At 40.7% G+C, this 21,139-nt stretch overlaps 1 protein-coding gene across 1 annotated transcript in view; it reads left to right on the forward strand.

Annotated features, from left to right (window-relative positions):
- Nucleotides 1–11,220: 11,220 nt before the first annotated feature.
- Nucleotides 11,221–21,139, forward strand: part of USF3 (upstream transcription factor family member 3) — a 36,896-nt gene continuing 26,977 nt past the window's right edge. Inside the window, exon 1 of the mRNA XM_037525530.2 lies at nt 11,221–11,257. The gene's annotated coding sequence lies outside the window, so the exon portion shown is untranslated. The remainder of the gene's footprint in view (nt 11,258–21,139) is intronic.

Raw genomic sequence — 21,139 nt, forward strand, 5'->3', positions numbered from 1 at the left:
TGCTGGCTGGGGGGCTGGGAGGCTGGCAGGCCTCCCAGCCCCCAGCAAGTCCTCACTCTATCTGGGCTCTCTAGCGTTCGTTCTGCTGCTTCTCGGCTTCGGCTGCGGCTGCTGCTGCTGCTGGTGCTGGTGCTGCTGGCGTCCCCCCGTGACGCCGCCCTTAAAAGCACAGTCTTAGCTCAGCTGAATCCCATCTACCTATGCCCACACCCTATTCCAGGTGCCCGCCATCAGGCATGCATTCAGGACAAGGATCCATCATCTATCCTGATGGCGGAAGGGCAGAAAAGCCTGACATTTTCTTTACCCTACAGGCAGGAATTCTCAAGCTTTCCAATTCTGAGTTTAGGACCAAAGTCCAGAAATTTGATGGAATCATAAAGTTAATATGAAGCAATCACTACATAAACAGCCCAGGATTTTAAATCTTATGGCCTGTTTTGTATTAATTTGTATTAAATCTTATGGCCTGTTTTGTATAAATTCAGTGTTTGGGAAGATAACCTTATTGGAGGGAATATTTTGCAGTTTGGGAACTTAGAGTCATTCCTAACATTGAGCTAACTTGCCACATACCTGAATTTCACCCATTTTACTCAAAAACAGCTTTAAAGGATTTCAGTAATATAAATCACATGTTAAAAAAAAAAGGCTGCAGCTTCAACTTATGTGACTTTTGGAGCTCATCTAGTTAGTTCATGTTTTCATTCTGGTAAATATTAAAAGCCTCCAAAGATTAAGACAATCTTGAATCCTATTTATTGCTAATCTATATATCTAAAGTAAAATGAAACTTTACCACATGTGTAACTCCTATGCAAGTGAAATTTGAACCTACAAATTGAAATCTAAATTAGTTTATATAACAGATCTGGTAAGGTAAGGGCTTTATTATGGCATCCTCCAGGCAGTTTCATGACTTTCTTAATCCTTACTTTCTTAGTCCTTAATAAAAATTGTAAATTGTTTGTACAAATTTGAGTATCTACTATAAGCTCTAGGGATGTGACAGTAAGTTAGATGAGATGGCCTCTTTAAAGGTAAGTAAAATTTACATTAATTTATGTAGAACTGATGTTTAAGTGAAAGGCCAGCCTCTACTAAAATAACCACAGCATCCAAGGATCTTAATTTAACTTTGAAAGGAACTTGGAAATATTTCCTATACCTACCTGCATTCTTAACATTGGTTTGAGTATATGCAAAAACCTAATTCCCATTAAAAAGCTGAGACACAGGGCCTCCCCGGTGGCGCAGTGGTTGAGCGCTGGGTTGTGAAGCTGGGTTCGATCCCTGGCTGCTCCCCGGCCACCTGAGGAGGGTCCCACATGGCGCGCAGACCTCTCCTGCCGCCCGCTGCTCCCCTCAGCAGTGTACTTTGGTCCTTCTGCCTGCTCTGCTCCCCACTCTGGCTCTGGTGAATTCTCTCACCCTCCCACGCTTCTGACTGTACCCAGTGTATGTATAAACAAAACAAACAAATAAATAAAACATGCCTCTATTAAAAAAGAAAAAAAAAAAGCTGAGACACAAAGTATGAAATGGTGTGAAACCAATTAAGAATTTACACAGTGGAAAACATCTAACATTTGTAGAAATTCTGCTTGTTCTGAGTTCAGTTTATTCTTTTCTAAACTGCCTTGAGGAAGCTACACTTAAGAAACAGCAGAGTAGGTCAACTCTTGTGGCATCTTAGCTAGAAATCATGCTGTCAACCAAATTAGGAAGCACCTTTATCATTTTGGTTTCTGATCTATAACAAGTTTTTATTTTTTATTTTAATAGTTTTTTCTTTTTTTTTAAGATTTATTTATTTATTTATACAAGCACTGGGTACAGTCAGAAGCGCGGGAGGGTGAGAGAACTCACCAGAGCCAGAGCAGGGAGCAGAGCAGGCAGAAGGACCGAAGTACACTGCTGAGGGGAGCAGCGGGCAGCAGGAGAGGTCTGCGCGCCATGTGGGACCCTCCTGCGGTGGCCGGGGAGCGGCCGGGGATCGAACCGGTGCTGCAGAGGCCGCGACCAACTTTGCAAGCCTGCACTTCAACCGCTGCACCACCGGGGAGGCCCTATAACAAGTTTTTAGACAACACTAGGAATGACCAGCTATTAGGGACTTGATTCAATTCATTCATTTTATATATAAGGAACACTACATGACCCTTGTTTGCACTTACTTGTGTAGATTTCTTGATAACCTTGGCTTACTTGGTTGTGGTTAAAACAGCATTAAGTCCTACAGTTGTAACTACCACAACTACCTCTGTATTTATGATCTCACCAAATTCTCTTTTACTTTCATAAGATTTTCTAATGTCTTCAAGTTGAAATTTCAGCTAATGTTAACTGGGATAATTTGGAGTGTGTTTCCTGGATGATTATCACTCTTCAGAGTTTAAGAAGATGTGTTCCTTGCAATTTACAGAGCTTAATATACTGCCTCACATGAAATTTGGTCTTGGAGTGTACCCACAGTGGATCAAACAGTGAAAAAGATGGGCATGGCCCTGCCCTGGTGATAACTGGTAGAAGGAAAAAAAAAATTTCAGTTGCCATGAGGCACTATATTGGAGTGGACAACATAATAAACCGTACAGAATTCTGGAGGAAATGCACTGATATTTTAGTTCTCTTCAAACAAAATAATTACCACTATTCTTTTCACACCTAAGAGTGAAAATGGGAGATAGTTATCATAAGAGTTCAAAACAGGAATATAAGATGTCTGAATACTTTAAGACCAAACGGACTGAGATTAATAAAATCTAGATACAAGTATCAGGCATTCTGTAGCACTCACCAGCTAGAAAATGTATAAAAACTAAGTTTATACAAGATGTAAATTCCTTTGGAATTTACTGAATTAACAGGAGAGGGGTGATATACAATATTCATGGATATAAAGAATAAAGTGTTCATAGAAATGTATGCAAAAGACAAACCTTGAAAGCTGATCATCCATATGAGATATCCAGGAGGGAAGGGGAAAGGGTGGAAAATGGGTGGGTGGGGAGAGGAAGAGCCCAAGAGGAACTATGGTGATGGACTATGGGTGCTCCTAACAGGGTACGCACCAGGAAAGACTCTCAAAGGATTTTAACAGATTTAACAAAATTGTAAATGTGTATTAAAGTGGAAAATTCTGCATTAAGACAGTCACTCCATAAGTTTATATCTAACATTTGAGATGTTTTTGATAATAAAATTGTACATAACAAAAAGAATAGATGGGATATAAATAATTCACAGAGGAGATGCAATGGAAAAGAAATTCTAATAAATGGCATTTTACAAAACTGACTTTTTTTACCTAAGAGAAATTTGAAAATATTTGTATGTTGCCAGGCCTAACCCCACCACCTTATATTGCATTCATTCATCACTATAAATAATACTCATTAAAAATTAGCCATGCATCAGGGACTATGGTCATCACTATGCATGTTAGTCATACCAGTATAGTGCCAGGAACTTTGATTACAATTTTGATTACTTCATTTGACATTTTCAGAAACAAGGTAACTTGTTCAAGGTCACAACTAGTTAAGGGGCCTAATTGGGTATGAGATACATGTTCTATGGCTCCAGAACCCAAGCCTTAATCACCCACTACTGTTTGAGAAATAAGTGGTAGTAGTAAAATCCAAATTGAGGGAAGTCACCTGTACAATAATATTCACAATAAATAGGGAAAGGTTAAAAATGGATTCTCAATATTACCCAGCTTTTAAAGACATTAAAGTGGAAGACGGTGACATGAAAGTGTTCAAATGGGACAAACAAGATGGAAACTAAATCCAACCATATAGATCTTGACACTGAATCTAAGAGTCAAATAACCAAGGATAATCTTAAATGTATGTGAACCTAATAGTTTCAAATTACACGGAGCAAAAACATGGGGAAATACCACCCACGATTATAAATGAAGATTTCAAGCCTTTGGCAATTGGTAAGTAGATAGGACATAAGGTAATAGAAGATGTGATTGACATTTTTCAACCAACCTGAGCTAATTAATGGAAGCTGAAATAAATCTCCATAGTTAAGATAATAGCGTTTGTTAGATAACCAGAGTGCGGTTTTGAACCTAGGAAGCCATCTGACAGATTTTACTCTGTGAGAACTGTTCTATAACAAGCACAAGTTTGAGTTTATGTTGATAGGAACAGTGAGTCACTAACATTAAAAATGTAACTATTTGGGCCTCCCTGGTGGTGCAGCTGTTGAGCGCTGGGTTGCGAAGCTGCCCACAGCCTCTGCAGCGCCGGTTCGATCCCCGGCTGCTCCTGGGCCACCGGAGGCGGGTCCCACATGGCACGCAGACCTCTCCTGCCGCCCGCTGCTCCCCTCAGCAGTGTACTTCGGTCCTTCTGCCTGCTCTGCTCCCCGCTCTGGCTCTGGTGAATTCTCTCACCCTCCCGTGCTTCTGACTGTACCCTGTGCTTGTATAAATAAATAAATAAAAATAAATCTTAAAAAAATAAAAAATAAATAATAATTAAAATGTAATTATTCTTGATAGGGGGCTTCTGGTCCTAACTTGTTTTGGCCTAAAATAACTGTTCTTTCTGTACAGAGGAGGACAAATGCTAGGGTTTAATTTGGTCCATTCTAGAGAATCCACTGTGGAGATGCAAAGGCTGGGTACCTGTTGTTTAAATCTTTTAACAGGTCCCATGGTCATTAATGGAGGTAGAATAGGCTGACTACCCACATGTACTTGATTTTGCATAGCTGTTTCACTGATTTCAAGTCCATGTAGGTGACTGGTCTCTTGTCTTCTAGAAGAGGGAAGATTTTGTTCCCAGAACATTTGACAGTTCACATTATGTGTAAACTATTTCACCCAACAACAGAATACACATTCTTGAAAAGTGCAGAGTAATCACCCAAATGGACCATATATGGGGCAATAAAATAAGTCACAATACATTTAATAGAATTCATACATGTGGGGCCTCCCCAGTGGCATAGGCAGTTGAGCGCAGCGCTGTGAGGCTGTCCGCAGCCTCTGCAGCACTGGTTCGATCCCGGCCTGCCGGTGAGGGTCCCAGATGGCAAGGCAGACCTCTCCTGTCTTGCCTGCTGCCCCTCTCAGCATTGTATTTCATAAGTCTGCCTGTTCTGTTCCCCACTCTGTCTCTGGTGACTCCTCTCACCCTCCTATGCATCTGGCCTATACCCAAGTTCTTGTATAAATAAATAAATCTTTAAAAAAAAAATTCATACATGTGAACTATGTCCTTTAGCCACACCAGAACTGAAAAAACTGGTAAATCCCTCACATTTGGAAATTAAACAAAATACTTCAAATATCTAAGGAAAAATCACAAAAAAAATGAGGAAATTTTTGTACAGAAGAAAAAGAACTGAAAGCAGTGGGATATATAGCTAGAGAGATGCTTAAATGATAATCTATTAATTAAATGTATATCTGGGAGGGAAATCTTGAATCAAGGATTTAAACTTTCACCTTAAATGAGAAAAGAGCCCATTGAACTTAAAATATTGGAAGTGGGGGGTCTCCCTAGTGGCACAGGGGTTAAAATCTCAGCGCTATCAAGCTAAAAAGCTATCACCAGCCATTGCAGTATGAGTTGCATCCCCAGCCAGGATGCTAACCCACATGGCTCAGCAGACCTCTCCTTTCTTGACTGCTGCTCCCCTCAGCAGTATACTTCAGTAGATCTGCCTGTTCTGCTCCTTATTCTGTCTCTGGTGAATCCTCATATCTCCCACACCTCTGGCCTGTACCCTAGTTCTTGTATGCATAAATAAATAAATCATTTTAAAAAAATATTGCAAGTGAAAGGTCACACTGCTATTTAGTGGCCTTTTCTCTTTGTTTTGCAAGTTGGTGCCTGCTTTAGGGACGCCAGTCTTACCAGATGCATAACAGCTGAGTAACCTGCAGCATTTGCCCATAGTCAAAATGAGTTATTCCCTCAATTCCAAATGTTTGGTCAACAGGTGGACAGGAAAACCAGTACGGTGAAATTTGAATGGAGTACAAAGGCTGCCTAAGTATATATACATAAGTATAGATGACTATGTGAACATGCAGCTTGCATGTTCAGATGGAGCATTTTCTGGACAACTGTCTGATGTTTTAATAAGGTAATGTCCTTTATATTAGAGGTGTTGAAAATGGGGAGAGTAAATACAATATCTTCATGGGGAATTTATTCTTTAGACAAAGACTTGTTTGTTTTTCACCTTCAAAAATTAAATCTCTAAGCTTAAGGAAAGAAAGAAGAGTAGTAACCAATAAAATTGAAAAGTAATAGAAAAATAAATGAAGCCAAAGCTTATTTCTTTGAAAAAATAATTGAATCACTAACCAGACTGACCAAAATACATGCACACACACAAACACACAACACAAATTATCAACATCAGCAGTGAACGAGGACATATAGAACTTACTGACAATAAAAGGATAAGAAAGGAATATTGCAAAAACTTCAGTGACATAGAAAAAAAATTAAAAACATTTGGGTCATTCAAATACAAATAATCTGGTAGTTCTGCCAAAGAGTAAACATACATTCACCATACTACTCAACAACTCCACTCCTAGGCATATACAAGAGAGATGAAAACATGTCCATACAAAAACTTGCACATGAATGTTCATAGCAGTGTTATTCATGATAGCCAAAAAAGTAGGAGCAATCCAAATATACATTAGCTCATGAATAGTTAATCAAAATATTTCAAATCCATGCCACAGAACATTTGGCTACAATAGGTCAGTTGTGTGGTATATGAATTGTATCAACAAAGCTGCTTCCAAGAAAAATAACTAACTTGAGTAGCCTTATATGTATGAAAGAAATGGAATTTGTAGTTAAATTCTTCCCACAAAGAAAATTTCAGGCCCAGATGACTTCTCTTGTGAAATCTGTCAAATACTTAAGAAATAAATCTGATTCTACACCCTACAAGAAAATAATAATAGAAAGAAAGAATATTGCCTTACCTATTTTATGAGAAATAGCATGATACTGATAGCAAAACCAAAGGTGCTACCAAAAAATTATAGACCAATATCCGTCATGGATAAAGACAGGAATATCCTTAAGAAAATAGTAGCAAATTATATCCAGCAATCTACTGAAAGAGTATATTAAGATTAGTCAGGATTAAAATGTTAATTTCACAATTGGAATTTAATCTGTGCAGTTCCTATTAACAAATTAAAGAAAAATGTGATTATCTCAATAGATGCAGGGAAAAAGTATTTGACAAAATTCAATGCACATAAAAAGAAACTATGACAAAAGAATTGAACTTAGCTTGGAAGGTATATATAAAAAGCCTTCAACTATCATATGTAATAGTGTACTTAGTGGAAGACTGGATACTTTATGCCTAAGATTGGGAGAAGCACACTTCTATACAATATTGCACTGGAATTCCTAGTCAGTATAGTTACACAATAAGTAAGTAAATAAATTGCACACAGATTGGATGAAAAGAAAATGGTCTGACATGACAATGGTCTCTAACACAATCAGAAAATGCTAAAATAGATTCTAAAAATACTAGAACAACTAAGTGTCATAAGATCACAGAATAGAAACATCTGCTGTGTTTCCAGCTATAACAATAATTGAAATTTTAAGAATAGCATTTACAATAATAGCATATATGAAATATTCAGTGCTAAATTTAACAAGTTATATGTAAGATCTGAATACAAAAAAAAAAAAAAAAAAGAAGAAGACGACGAAGAACTACAGGACACTCCTGAAAGAAATGTTAAGATCCAAGAAGGTGGGGCCTCCCTGGTGGTGCAAGGGGTTAAGACACAATGTATGATGCTATCCGCAGTCACTACAGCATGAATTCAATCCCTGGCCAGCCAGGGAGCAACTCACATGGTGTAGCAGACCTCTCCTGACTCTCCTGCTGCTCCCCTCAGCAGTGTACTTCGGTCAATCTGCCTGTTCTGTTCCCCACTCTGTCTCTGGTGAATCCTCTCACCCCCCAAACCTCTGGCCTATACCCCAGTTCTTGTGTGCATAAATAAATAAATCTTTAAAAAAAAAAGTAGAATGAATGCATAGTGACAGAAAACAGATTAATGGTTGTCTGGAGAACATGATGAAGATAAGAGGAAAGAATTGATAAAGAACATCAGCAAATTTGAGGGCGTGTTCATTTCTGTGGAGATGGTTTTACAGGTGTATACATTTGCGGAAACATCACATTGTACATTTTAAATCTGTTCTGTTTGTTTTAGGTCAATTATACCCCAGGAAAGCAATTTGGTTTTTACTTTTTCAAGATACAAGGTGAAAAAATATATATCCGACAACATATATGACAACATATATCTGAGGAAGGACTTTTATCCAGATCATACAAAGAACTTTAACAACTCATACAACAAACATCCTGATTTAGAAACAAACTAGATTTGAACAGCTCTTGACCAAAGAAGATAGGCAACTGACCAGCCTAAGAAAACATGCCCAGCACTACTAGTAATTACAGAAATCCAAATTAAAATCACTTGAGATCACTACTTCACACCCACTGTAATGTCTACAATATAAGAGTGACAATATCAGGGGTTGGAGATGATGTGTGGCATCTGGAATCTGCATACATTTATTGTTGAAAATACGAAATATAGCCATCATTTTCAAAAAACAATTGGGCAGTTTCATTTGGAAATACGGAAGTATATTTCAAGAGCTGACCATTCGCTGCTACCCCCTGCCATTCATTTCTAAAGGCTTTAAGACGAAAGCGCTGGTTTTATAGCCTCTCTGGCACCAAGCTGGGGGCCTGGACGCAAAACGACCTCCCGATGGCCTGGCACCACGGATCGCAGGGCTCCCGGACATCGGTGAGAAGAGGGCTGCGCGCTCGAACCCCTCCAGTTCCCGCATTCATGGGTCCCTAGTACTTTTGGCGCAGCCGTAGCCTGCGGGATTTGGGAGGGGCTGCGTGGAGGAAAAAACCCCACAACAGCCCCAGACCAGGAGGTCAGCTGCCCGGCTCCTCTAGTCATTCATCCCAAGGAATTGGGAAAATGACAAGTCATGAAATGAAACTGGAGATGCAAACAAGGGCTTTTAAGTCATACAAATTTTAAGACATACTGAAGTGTCTTACGTTTGGGTTGAAGATCAGATTCATTCTTTCCATGTGAAAATGGACTTGGCCTAAATAAGCAGGAAGACCAGTTTCACTTATATAGGCACTGTAAGCACATACAATCTAGCCAGAACATTGGACTGGTGTAATAATTTGATGTCACCTCCCATATCAAATGCAGTAAACCATTGCTGAGGGGGCAAAACCAAGGAAAAGATCCATGAGGATTAAATCAAAAGGCTAACATACTTTTAAACAGAAACATCTCTTATTTAACATTTCTAAATTGTGCCCAAAAGCATTAATGTGTATTTTAACGGTGATCCAAATATACTCTTAAATTCTATTTTCTGAACCATCTAAAACTATTTGTGGGATTTTACGTTAGACTTCATTGTAGTGTGTTTCAAAAATCATAGGTACTCTATGCATAAATACTAAACATTTTAAAAAATAGAATACCTTATATTTTGGTCACAATGAAAATTATTTCCTACAGCAGGACATACTAATACTACACAATTTTATGGAAGTGCTATGAGTATTACCATTAGACTGAATCTTAGGGTTTTCTCCTCCGCAGTTTTGACTTGTCCATTCAAAAGGTAATTAGAACTTCATATGCCGAAGTGCATGGGTTAAAGAAAAATTCCAGACTGTTCATAGTTTATAATTGAACATTAAAACTTCCTGCTTCATTATAGCTTTTAAATTGCTGAACAAATAGAACATGCAGTAATTCTTTAACTTTACACCTTTTTCTCAATGCAAGGTCCTCTATATATACTGATTCATGTAATCCCATGACTTGTGTGCACTTTCTGGAAGCTCTCTGGTCTGCAGCATGGACATCTAAGATCTGGGACATTTCCAAAACGAGTGAGGAAGAGCTAGGAAATCTTTCACCACCACTAGGTGGAAGACACCTGTTTCAGGAGGGGAGGGATTATGGCACATGAAGTAAAACCAGGAAAACCAGAGTTGTGGCTACAGTTCCAGGGCTCCAAATCCACCCTGGAGTTCTCCATTCCATTACCCAAGCCTCCTAGATCCAGGTCTCCAGGAACCCAAGTTTGGGTTTCCAAACCCCATCCCCCAATGCCACAGGCTCTCTCCACTCTACCCCCGCCCACCAGCCGGGAGGCCCAGAGGACATTCATTAACAGGGCCATCTCCAGTTCGCAGGAATCCATGCTTTGTTTCGAATGAAGGGCGACAGATGACCACAACCTACAAATGCGAGCAGCGCCCGGTCCGCAGCGATCTTCCACCGCAAGGGCAGTCGGAGGCGTCTGAATCCTCTCCTTTCTTTCCCGCCTCTTCTTACAGAGGCACCGTCCAGCCTTCCTGCCCTCTAGGCTAGGAGACCTCTAATTATTCTTGAAAGCCTTCCGTGACCTCTTCCTTTGCAGTGTTTCCACTTCCAAACTCCCCGAAAGCTAGAGAAAGCAGAGCAGAGAACACGATACAAAGAAGTTTCTTAAAACATCTCATTTTCTAGGTTTTCGAAGCGTCCCCTTTAAGGAGCCCAGGCCCACCTCTTTCTCGTTCATCTACTGGCTTTCCTTCCTGTCCATCATTCTACCTTTAAGAATATTTCCTGTTCCTTCAACCCAACTTGCACACCTCCGCCCCCCGGCCCTCCTCATTGGGCCGCCCGAGACCCGTTCACTCTTCAGTTTTCCCTCCACCTCCTCCCGCCCTCTAGTTTAGCGCAATGGAATTCTGGGCTCTGATTGGCCACTGCGGCAACCTTCCCCGGCTCGGATTGGTGAGCTGCGTGGTCGGGGCGGGCGTGTGGCGCAGCCAGGGTAGGCTGTCCGCGTGCGGAGAGGCGGCCGCGGGAGGGGCGGGGAGGGGCGGGGGGAGGGGGGCTGGGAAAGTTGAGGCCGCGCTGCCGCCGGGTCTCCGGCCTTGAGGGCTCGGGCACGCAGCGGCGGCGGCGGCCGCAGGAAGAGGCGGCGGGGGCGGGGGGAGAGGAGGGCCTGGGCCCGCGCTCCCCCAGCCCCAGAGCAGCAGGCGGCGGCCGCGGACGGAGAGATTCGCCCGGGTGGCCGGACACCTCTGCCTTGCCCGCCTGGGATCATGACCCAGGCGGGGGTCGCCGCCGCCGCCGGCGCGGCCGGGACCGCGCAGCCCGCGGGTGAGTGACTGCGGGAGGGGGCCTCTGACAGCCGGGTCTGGGGGCGGGGGCCCGGGCTGCGGGGGCGGCTCCGGGGGGCGGCTCCGGGTTCTGCTCCACCCACCCCCTCTCTGCTCCCGGAGGCGAAGGCTGCGCAAAGTGTACCGCCTTCCTGGGGACCCCTGAGTGCGGAGGCTGGTGGGGTTCGATCGCGGGCGGTGCGCGCACCCCTCTTCTCCCCGGCCGCCGGGAGCCCCACGCCCCCTGGTGCCAGGCCCGTGGGGGGCTCGGGCAGCACCCCGACCCCCAGCTGCGCGCGGGGCTGGAGGGACTCCGCGCCGCCCCGGGCGCATAAAGAGCTGGGCGTCCAGGTTGTTACCGGATGGCCTTTGCCCGCCTCCCTCACCTTTTCCTGTCTCTTCCTTCCCCGCTTTTCTTGCTCTGAATTTTCTTCTCGGACCCACTGGTCAGACTCTTGCGGCTCGCTTTTGAAACTCTCACCCCTCTCGCAGAGTTACACATGCGTTTTCTGTTTAGAGAAGCCCTTTTCCCCCTTTCTTAATCAGAGCAGTTCAAGCAAACCTCCAACTCTCCAGCTGTGTATTTCCGAAGAAAAATTTCTGGATTTTTGATCCTGTTTAATATTTTAATTGTTGGTTTTTCCCATACTCGCTCCCACCTTCCCTCTCCACTGTCCAACTCTGGTGACACTGGGATGGGGTCCTTCGAGTTTACTAACTTAAACTGGAAACAAGAGATTGCGCAAACCTGTGTCTCAGCCTTCGACTTCCAGTTTATGTCCTCATAACATATTTACCTTAAGTAGATGTAGTCTCCTAACACCACGCTAAACAAGACAGTTGTGGCTCACTTAAATTCGCATGAGGAGAGTTACATAGAGATTTCTTGAACAAACTCTTCGGTGAGTAACATGGATCCTGAAGCATAGCCTACCTTTGGTTTTTCTTAGAAAACAAGCAAGCAAACACACAAACCTGCTTTTTGGAGGATCAACAGGCTGTCACACTCTCCAATTACCTTGATGTCTTTTTCCTCCCACACAGGACACTTCAGTGTAGTGCAGAGTTGCTCTGTGGGATACATTTGTTGTTTTATTTATTTGTGAAGTATCCATTGCTTAATAAGCAAAATACTTTGTAATCTTTGCACTTTTGATACCTGCAATAGTATAGTATCTCTAGGTACTACAAGAATGAACACTTAACCTCACAATTTGCTCTGGTCTAAGCAATATAACTTTTGTATATATAAATATAGGTATTAGATTCTCTATATTTGAAGAGAAGTTTTGTAAAACATCAGTGCAACCTAGAACATACCTTAGTATTAAAACACTTCATTGGTGAGATGTACGGGCAGCAGAGTATGGAAATAATAATTATTTTCTAAGTTAGTTGTGTGGGGGGCAGCATGGAAATAAAATTCTGAAGTTGTAGACTATAGTTAGCGAACCACTCATGTAAGAGGAATTGATGGTTTGTTTTTTTTTTCTTCCTATTTTCAGAACTTGGCATTGTTCACAAGGGAAATGAAACTATAAAATTAAGACTGTTTAGCTCAGGTTAGACAGTAAACTTCAATGGGTAATCTACAACTCAGAATTGTTGCTTATAAAAGGGGACTTAAATCAAGCTTGGGTGCTAACCACATATGTCATGCCTCACCTTTCTATCCTACACCCCAGTGGTTCCCAATCTGGACTGTACTTTAGAATCACCTTGTGTGCTTTTATATTTTAATGCCGCCTCCCCCCTACCCCCACCAGTGACTCTTATTTTGATAGCCAATGAACTTCAGTCTGAGTTATACTTTTTAAAGCTCCCCACCTGTTTCTATTTAGCAGTTTGGTGAATAATCAGAATTACTATGAGTCCAAAACAATGTCTGAACTACTAGGCTTTTGTTCCTGCCTCTTATCAGTCAGGCTTCACTCATGTGTCTGATTCTTTCCTTACTGCTTCCCCCCATAAACCTTCAGATCTCTGTATGATCCCACAGATACGAAGTACCTATCCCAGCTTTTGTTAATGACACTGGTTTTTCTAGCATAGGGATACCCCTCCCCAAGTACCCTCTCCTACTTTTCTGAAGGTTTTCCTGACAGCTCTTTCTAACTCTTAGTGATCAGTGCTCTTTGAACTTGAATGCCATATATTGTTTTAAAGACTATCCTTTTATGCTTTATGCCAGATGTTTAATTTCTTTTGTATAGATGTGTCTTATTCTCAAACTTAACATCAAGGAGTATAATATTTTTTTAAAGATTTATTTATTTATGCACACAAGAGCTGGCATACAGGCCAGAGATGCGGGGAGTGAGAGGATTCAACAGAGACAGAGTGGGGAACAGAAAAGGCAGATTGACTGAAATACACTGCTGAGGGGAGCAGCGGGCGAGACAGGAGAGGTCTGCTTTGCCATGTGGGTTGCTCCCTGGCCTGCTGGGGATTGCTTCATAGTGCGATGCTTAACTCCTTGCGCCACCAGGGAGGCCCAGTATAATATTTTTTGACTCTCCTACATCATTTGTTTTGGGTTGGTTTGCTTTGAACCCTCTCTACTCTGCTTGCAACCATAGTTTCTGATTTGATTCCATCCCAGATGTTTCTCTCTTGGTAGCTTCCTCACATTTCAGCTCACATTGAATTCATATCTGGGTATAAGTTTCTTTCGTATCTTTCCCTGATTTCTTTAGTAGGTTGAATTTTTTTTCTCTTCAGGGGCCCCATAGCAGCTCATACTTACTTCTGGTTTAATACTATTCACATCATCATACGTCTGTTTAACCACCTTCTCCACCAGACTGCTACCTCCAAAGTGCTCTTGTTGAGCAACTCCTGGAGGTGCCATTCACCTTGTAGTCTTAAATGCCATTGCAACATGGCAGAGCTAGAAGCCACTGACATAGGATCTATGTTCTCATCATCTTCATATTCCTAAGACTGAATAGCACTTGCCATTAGTAGGCATTTAATAAATATATATTGAATGAGTAAATGGCTGCTGTTATATGAAGATGACCATATATATTTGATCCTTGAGCAACATGGATTTGGACTGCTAGGATCCACTTATCTGCAGATTTTTCAACCCCCTCTTCTTTATGCCCCACCTCGGTCTACTCATTATGAAGACAGTGAGGCTGAAAACCTTTATGATGATCCACTTATTATTTTCTTAGTAATGCTTTTCTTTTTTCTAGCTTACTTTATTGTAAGAATATAGTATGTTATACATATAATATACAAAATATGTGTTAATTATATTATTGGTAAGGTGTCTGGTCAGCAGTGGGCTATTAATAGTTAACTTTTAGGGGAGTCAAAAGTTATAAGTGGATTTTAAGCTGTGAGGGGCTGTCATCCCTAACCTCTGCATTGTTCAAGGGTTAAATGTACATTTTTAGCATAGGTTGATTTGGCATTAACTGAGTTTATTATTAAATATTCATATAACCTGTACTCCTGTTAGGGATTTGTTAAGGACTAGTGGACTCTAAGTAATTATGTTTGTGACAGAGCCCTTAAACATAATCTTTAATGTATACAGAAATATCTTGAGTCTTTTACTCTGCGCTCAAGAGGTTGACGCTTGTTATCCATAAGATATGTGAAACTCCTGTTAAGAGAAAAGCTATTAACTGTCCAATTGGATAATTTTTCTTCTTCTCATTAAATTTTCCATATGGGTACAATTGCTCTACTTCAGAAGGCCAGATCTTTTAATTAGATTGGTAGGGCATGATAAGTTGTTCCTATTAATGTGCTAATACTGTGTTTTTAATTCAGTTCATCAAGTATTTATTGAGTGCTTACCATATGCCCAGCACTCATAGGTGCTAAAGAGAATGCAGAAGTAGTAAATGATATGGACTAAGCTTTTAATAAGTTTTTAGACTTATTGGGAGGATTGGGGAGTACCCATGTCAAATAATTAAGGGGCTTAATGCAATACTCATTAGATGCTAACTTAACTACAAGTGCCTAAAATATGATGCAGTGGTTAATATCATGGAAAATTGAGACCAGATATTTTTCCAATAGATATTTGTTATTCTTTCAGTAGACATTATTCAGTATTATTTATTGAGGATACAAATATATGAAAGATATGGCTCCTGCCGGTTAGAGGCTTACAGTTTAATGGGAAAAGCCAATAAGCATATAGATTATATTTCATGTTAAAACACTGTGGAGAATTATGTCTGGATGTTTGGGGGTACTCTCTAGGAATCAGACAAAATTTCCAAGAGGATAGTCAGGAGTTCCCACTTGGAAGGTTGATGTGAGCATTCCAGGCAAAATGGTAGGCATGGAGACAAAAGGTGGCATTTCTTGTTTTTTCTCTCTCTTTTTTGAGTGGGTATTTTTTTTTAAAGATTTATTTTTATTTATTTATACAAGCACTGGGTATAGTCAGAAGCGCGGGAGGGTGAGAGAATTCACCAGAGCCAGAGCGGGGAGCAGAGCAGGCAGAAGGACGGAAGTACACTGCTGAGGGGAGCAGCGGGCGGCAGGAGGGGTCTGCACACCATGTGGGACCCTCCTCCGGTGGCCGGGGAGCAGCCGGGGATTGAACTGGCACTGCAGAGGCTGTGGGCAGCTTCGCAACCCAGCGCTCAACCGCTGCGCCACCTGGGAGGCACACTGAGTGGGTATTTCTTAATTAATTAATTAATTAATTAATGAGCTGCAAGTAGATGGCTGATGGTGATCAATAGCAAATATTATGTTGAAGAACATGGACTTTGGAATAAGATACATGTGGTTTGCACACTGTTAGTCCTGAATCATGTGAACCATCACAGATCTTGCTTAGCAGTATCTACTTCAGTGCTGAAGTAGTGAAGTAGTAACTTCACTGCTGGTGTTAGAACAAAGAGGTGCCCAGTTCCCATCTATGCTCCTTGTAACTTCCCTTTTGTCTACTGCCTGGTTGCATGAGGAACCCTAGATAATCTCTCCTCCCAATAAATGAAGTCATTATTGGGTCCCTTGGCAAAAACCTTGTTCCCTTAGCTACTGTAATTTTTTTTTTTTAAACAGCAGAGATCACATTGAAGGGGACATGGGAAAGAATTTTTCAGTGTAACTATTAGAGGTAACACTTCTACCACTGTCTCACTTGTAGCATCAATTTCTCTTTGGTTGTAAGTAACAAAAATTTACATTGGCCAACTTCAGTGGAAAAGGGTCACTTATGGATCAATACTGGGTAAGCTCATGGAAGTGAAAGAGGTTAGAATAGTGATACCTTGGGAAGGTCAAAGAATAGCAGCTTCTAGGATCTCAGGGGTCCCTGGGTCTAACAGTCCCAGCCAGCTTTCCTCCTTGTGCGTGGAGTCATGTTGGTCAGCCCTGTACCCCACTCAGAGATGAGCCCATGTTCATGGTCCTATCAGATTTCAGGATTGAGTCAGAGACGCTTCAAAGGAAAAGTGTAGTATTGTGTTTAGACATCCAAAAGCAACAGATATTTCCTTCAGAGTTCATTAGATTTAGTCATGTGGAAATCTTTTGGTAAGGTTGATATAAACAGTTTTAGGTATAAAAGGTAGGTAATGGTAAGTTGAAGAGTGAATGGGAAGTGAGGAAGGAAAAATAATATAAAACTACTTGTTCAAGAAACCTGACGGTTGGGAGAAAGAACAGGAACACCTGGAAGCTATGACAAGGTTAGGGAACTTTTTTTTTCCTTTTATATGGAGAATGCCTTTTATTTCACTTGCCTTTTAAATGAATAAGGATATATTTTAATAGAAAAGTTCTAATTGGGAAGGAGAGATGAATCACATGGGAAGATATATTATGTAACAAAATTATTGAGAAGTAAGGAGTGATTGAGTCTGGAAGAAAGGTATTGTTACCGGGAAACATTAGGGAAGGTTCTATAGACAACAGACCTGCATTGGTCTTTAAAGAGCTAATTGAATTTGGATGAGTAGAGCAAAGTAGATCATTTCAGCAGGAAAATATCATAGAGTTAGCAAAAATGAACTAGCTGATAAAGGAGTACAGGGAAAGAGCTGAATGAATTGGAGAGAAGGGAAGAATAGATGTGATTGTCCTCATAACCCTGCTTCTATGCGTGTTGTACTATTTGGGAATGGATGAGTGAACTGGCTAGTGTTAGGTGGAATCATGAAAACCAGGATCTAAGAGCTTGAATTTGAAGCAGTAGATGGTAGAATATAGTACTGTAGATTCTGGACAGGAGAGGCATGTGATATAATACAGTGAATTGGGAAGATTACTGAGAAACTAGAGTAAAAAAAATTGAAGAAGGGGGTGGGTGGAGAATGTGAGCAAAAAAGACTATTAAAAGCCTGACATGTGTTAAGTGACGCCTAATTAAAGGGGTTAGTGACAAATAGGAAGAGGTGAACATTGTGAAAAGAATTGATAGGATTTGGCTAGAAGATCTGAAGATTCTTTTTGGGTTTAGAGCCAAGTTAAAGTTTTGGTGTCATTAATGAAATAAAAAAAGATGGAAGTAGGTCTCTTGACAGGCAAGGCAATTTAATATGTTTTGAACAGACTCCTTAATTGGTTTTGAAGTGAAATGTTCTGAAGAGAGCATTGCCTAGCCAAAGATTTGGAGTGAGATCAGTGTTGGAAGGTAGCTTTATTGTGAAAACAAAATGGCTTTTATACAGAAACATTTCAAAACGTTGTGGGGAGAAAGCAAATCAAAAAAGAGAACATTGAGCCTTGGAACTCAGAAAGGCAAAGAATCATCTTAGAGAAGGATTTTGCATAGAGAAAGGAAGACAACTTGGGAGAGAGAATTTCAAGAAAAGGTAGAGATTAACAATTCAAATCCTGAAGACAGGAAGATTTCAGAGAAAGACCTTTGATCTGGTGAAAAATAGCAGTTTTGGTTGGCAGGAGAAATCTGAAAGCATACTGTCCTGAATTTAGGGGGGGATTAGCCAATGAAAGAAGGGTGAGAAGTTCACTAGAATAATAGGAGAGAAATGGCATTTTGGAAAAGGCAATAAATTCTTGTTTAATATGAGAAAAATGTTTGTATTTTGGAAGCAAAAGGGAAATCGCTAAGGAAGAAATAAAGTACTGAAGAAAAGAGAATGAAGTATAGACTTCCTCCACAGATAAATAGCCAGCTTTAGAATGACTGAAAGGATTGATGTATAGACAAAGGTTTGCTATGGTAAGTGTAGGATCCAATTAGATGACCTGTACCAGATGACCTCCATCTTCCCAATGAATTGGGGATAATCTCCCAGTTTTAAATGTGAGGAGGCAGAGACTTTAAGGAATACTGATTTCAAAACCAAATAGCTAGTAAATGTCAGCTTTGAGATTTGATTCTACGTCTTATATAAAAGACTGTTTCCATTCCACTCTACCATTTATTCATTAATGTGAGGTGAGGATATGTGGGGGCTTGAGCAGATCTGTATTTTTTACAGTGGCTGTCTTTAGGAACTTAAAAAATTCCTGCACCCTACCCCAGTTATTCTTTCCTTCATCAACATGCTCATTCCTTACCCACAATATTAGGATTCTGTAGGGAAACATATCCTTTAGGACAGATGGTAGGTAGGTAGGTAGGTAGATATTAGGTAGGTAGGTAGATAGGTAGGAAGGAAGGATTGATTGGTTCACATGATTGTGGAGGCTGAGAAGTCACACAATCTGCTACCACCTGAAGGTCCAGAAAACTGGTAGCGTAGTTCCAGTACAAATGCAAAAGTGAGAATCAGGGGAGGCAGTTCCTGCCTCTGAATCTAAAGTTCCATTCTGAATCTAAAGGCCTTTGCCAGAAGTGCTGATATCCAAGGACAGAAGATCATGGATATCCTAGTTGAAGCAGAGAGTAAAATCACCTTTTCTCTGCCTCTTGTTCTGTTCAGGCCCTCAACAGATTGATGATGTCGATATGCAATGGTGGGGTCAATCTTTACTCATTCTACCAACTCAAATACTAAATCTTTTCTAGTAACACCCTCACAAATAGAATGTTTTACTAGCTATCTGGGCATCCCTTAACCCAATTAAATTGACATGACATTAACTAACACACCCACTATGTACCTAGCATGGTACAAGTGTTTTAGAGTATGTTAGTGAATAAAACAGACTTAAATGCCTGCCCCAGTGGATGCTACATCCAGATCTACTGAACCCAAAACCTCTGGCAATGGATCCTCGTGTTCTGATTATATAGGTTTCAGAACCACTGCTCAAGGTGTAATTGGGTCAAAGACCGATTAGGATTGCTGAGTTTGAATTTGTAAAAGGCCTGTTCTGCACAGATGGCATTCAGGGTCCCTCTAACTGGAGAAAACATGACTGGAAGGTGATTTTGTATCACAGGATTAACATAAGGCCAAGGAATTGAACTTTGAGTCAGCTGACCCTATAGTCAGCTATATCTTTTAGGAAGTTTATTAATGATCATAATAATATTTTACATTTATATAGACTTAGCTATGTTAGTTACAGAGGATCGTTATTCGTTCAACTAACACTTGAGTAACACACTGTACACACATTGCCTTAGGTCCTGAAGATTCAAGGACAAAGTAGTACTGCTCTATTGGAGCTGGGACATGCATGATGTCAGTTAATCCTTAAAAGAACCCTGTAAGGGGTATGAATTAGCCTTCTAGAACCAATTTTTATGGTTGAACAAATAGTAAAAATAGTTGAGATAATGGGAGTCCAGTTTCTCACAATCAGAGAAAGATGTTATAAATAAGCAAGAGAAGGCTGTCTTCAGCCCTATAGTGCTGGAATGGAAACAAAGATATAAACAGATACTCATGTTTGTTTTTATAAATACAGATCGATACAGAAATGAGTGGATAGGTTTGTGTATATCTAGGTCATTCTTTCTCTAGTTCTGTGTGCTGAGAGGGCCTAGAAGCAGTGACACCCAAATCTTGATTTCTGAATACCATTCCAATAATGGGAATAAAATTGTTTGGAGAAATGGTTTCTGGAAAGCCCCAAAGTTCAGAGACTTTGAAAAGAAGGAAGAGGTTGAAGTTGGTTATTTCAGTTATTTGGGTTGCCATAACAAAATACTGTAGGCTGGGTGGCTTATAAATAACAGAATTTTTTTTTCACATTTCTGGAAATTGGAAGTCCAAATCAAGGTTCAGTGTGCTTGGGTTCTGGTGAAGGCTGTCTTCTGGGTTGTTCACTGCTGACTTTCTGCTGTGTCCTCAAGTGGAAGGAGCAAGCAAGCAAAATTTGTTTAAGGGCACTGATGCATTCTTAACATTCTGTCCTCATGACCTAGTCACCTTCCAAAAACCAAACCTCTTAATACCGTCACTTTGAGGGTTAAGATTTCAAAATTTTAATTTGGGTTAATATAAACGTTCCTACCATAGCAGTGGTAAAAGGTAATTGATTATTAAGCTTTTGTCAGCTGTACCGGTACCAATTAGAATAGCTAATTACAGTGTTTCTACTAAGCTGCTAAAGCATTTATATAAATTGGGGGTATCTCCGTCATGGGCTTAGAGCCAGAGAGTGAACAAGGGTTATACCTTAGAGAACTGTTACCTCTGTGAATGTGGAGCTCCAGCTCTCCAGAGAAAGAAAGAGAGCAAACCCTGAGAAAGATCATGAAAATTGATGTCAAATTGATTCTCAAAGAGGGGTCAGTGCTGGTGAATGGAAACTAGACTTTTAATGACAATGTTTATATAGATGTTGAAATACAATGTTGTACACCTGACACTTCTACAATGTTTTAAACCAATGTTACTTCAGTTAAAAAAATAAAAAGAATTTACCAACTTGTAGAGAGTGGAATTGAATAGGTGGTAGAGGATTCTTTAATTCTCTTCCTTGAAAAACAGGGATGTAGTTAGGGGTGATATTTATCTTCCTTCAGGTTGATCCA

The sequence above is a fragment of the Talpa occidentalis genome, unplaced genomic scaffold (genome assembly GCF_014898055.3).
Source record: "Talpa occidentalis isolate TD23 unplaced genomic scaffold, MPIMG_talOcc4v2.1 talOcc4.4, whole genome shotgun sequence".
In the NCBI taxonomy this organism is placed as follows: Eukaryota; Metazoa; Chordata; class Mammalia; order Eulipotyphla; family Talpidae; genus Talpa; species Talpa occidentalis.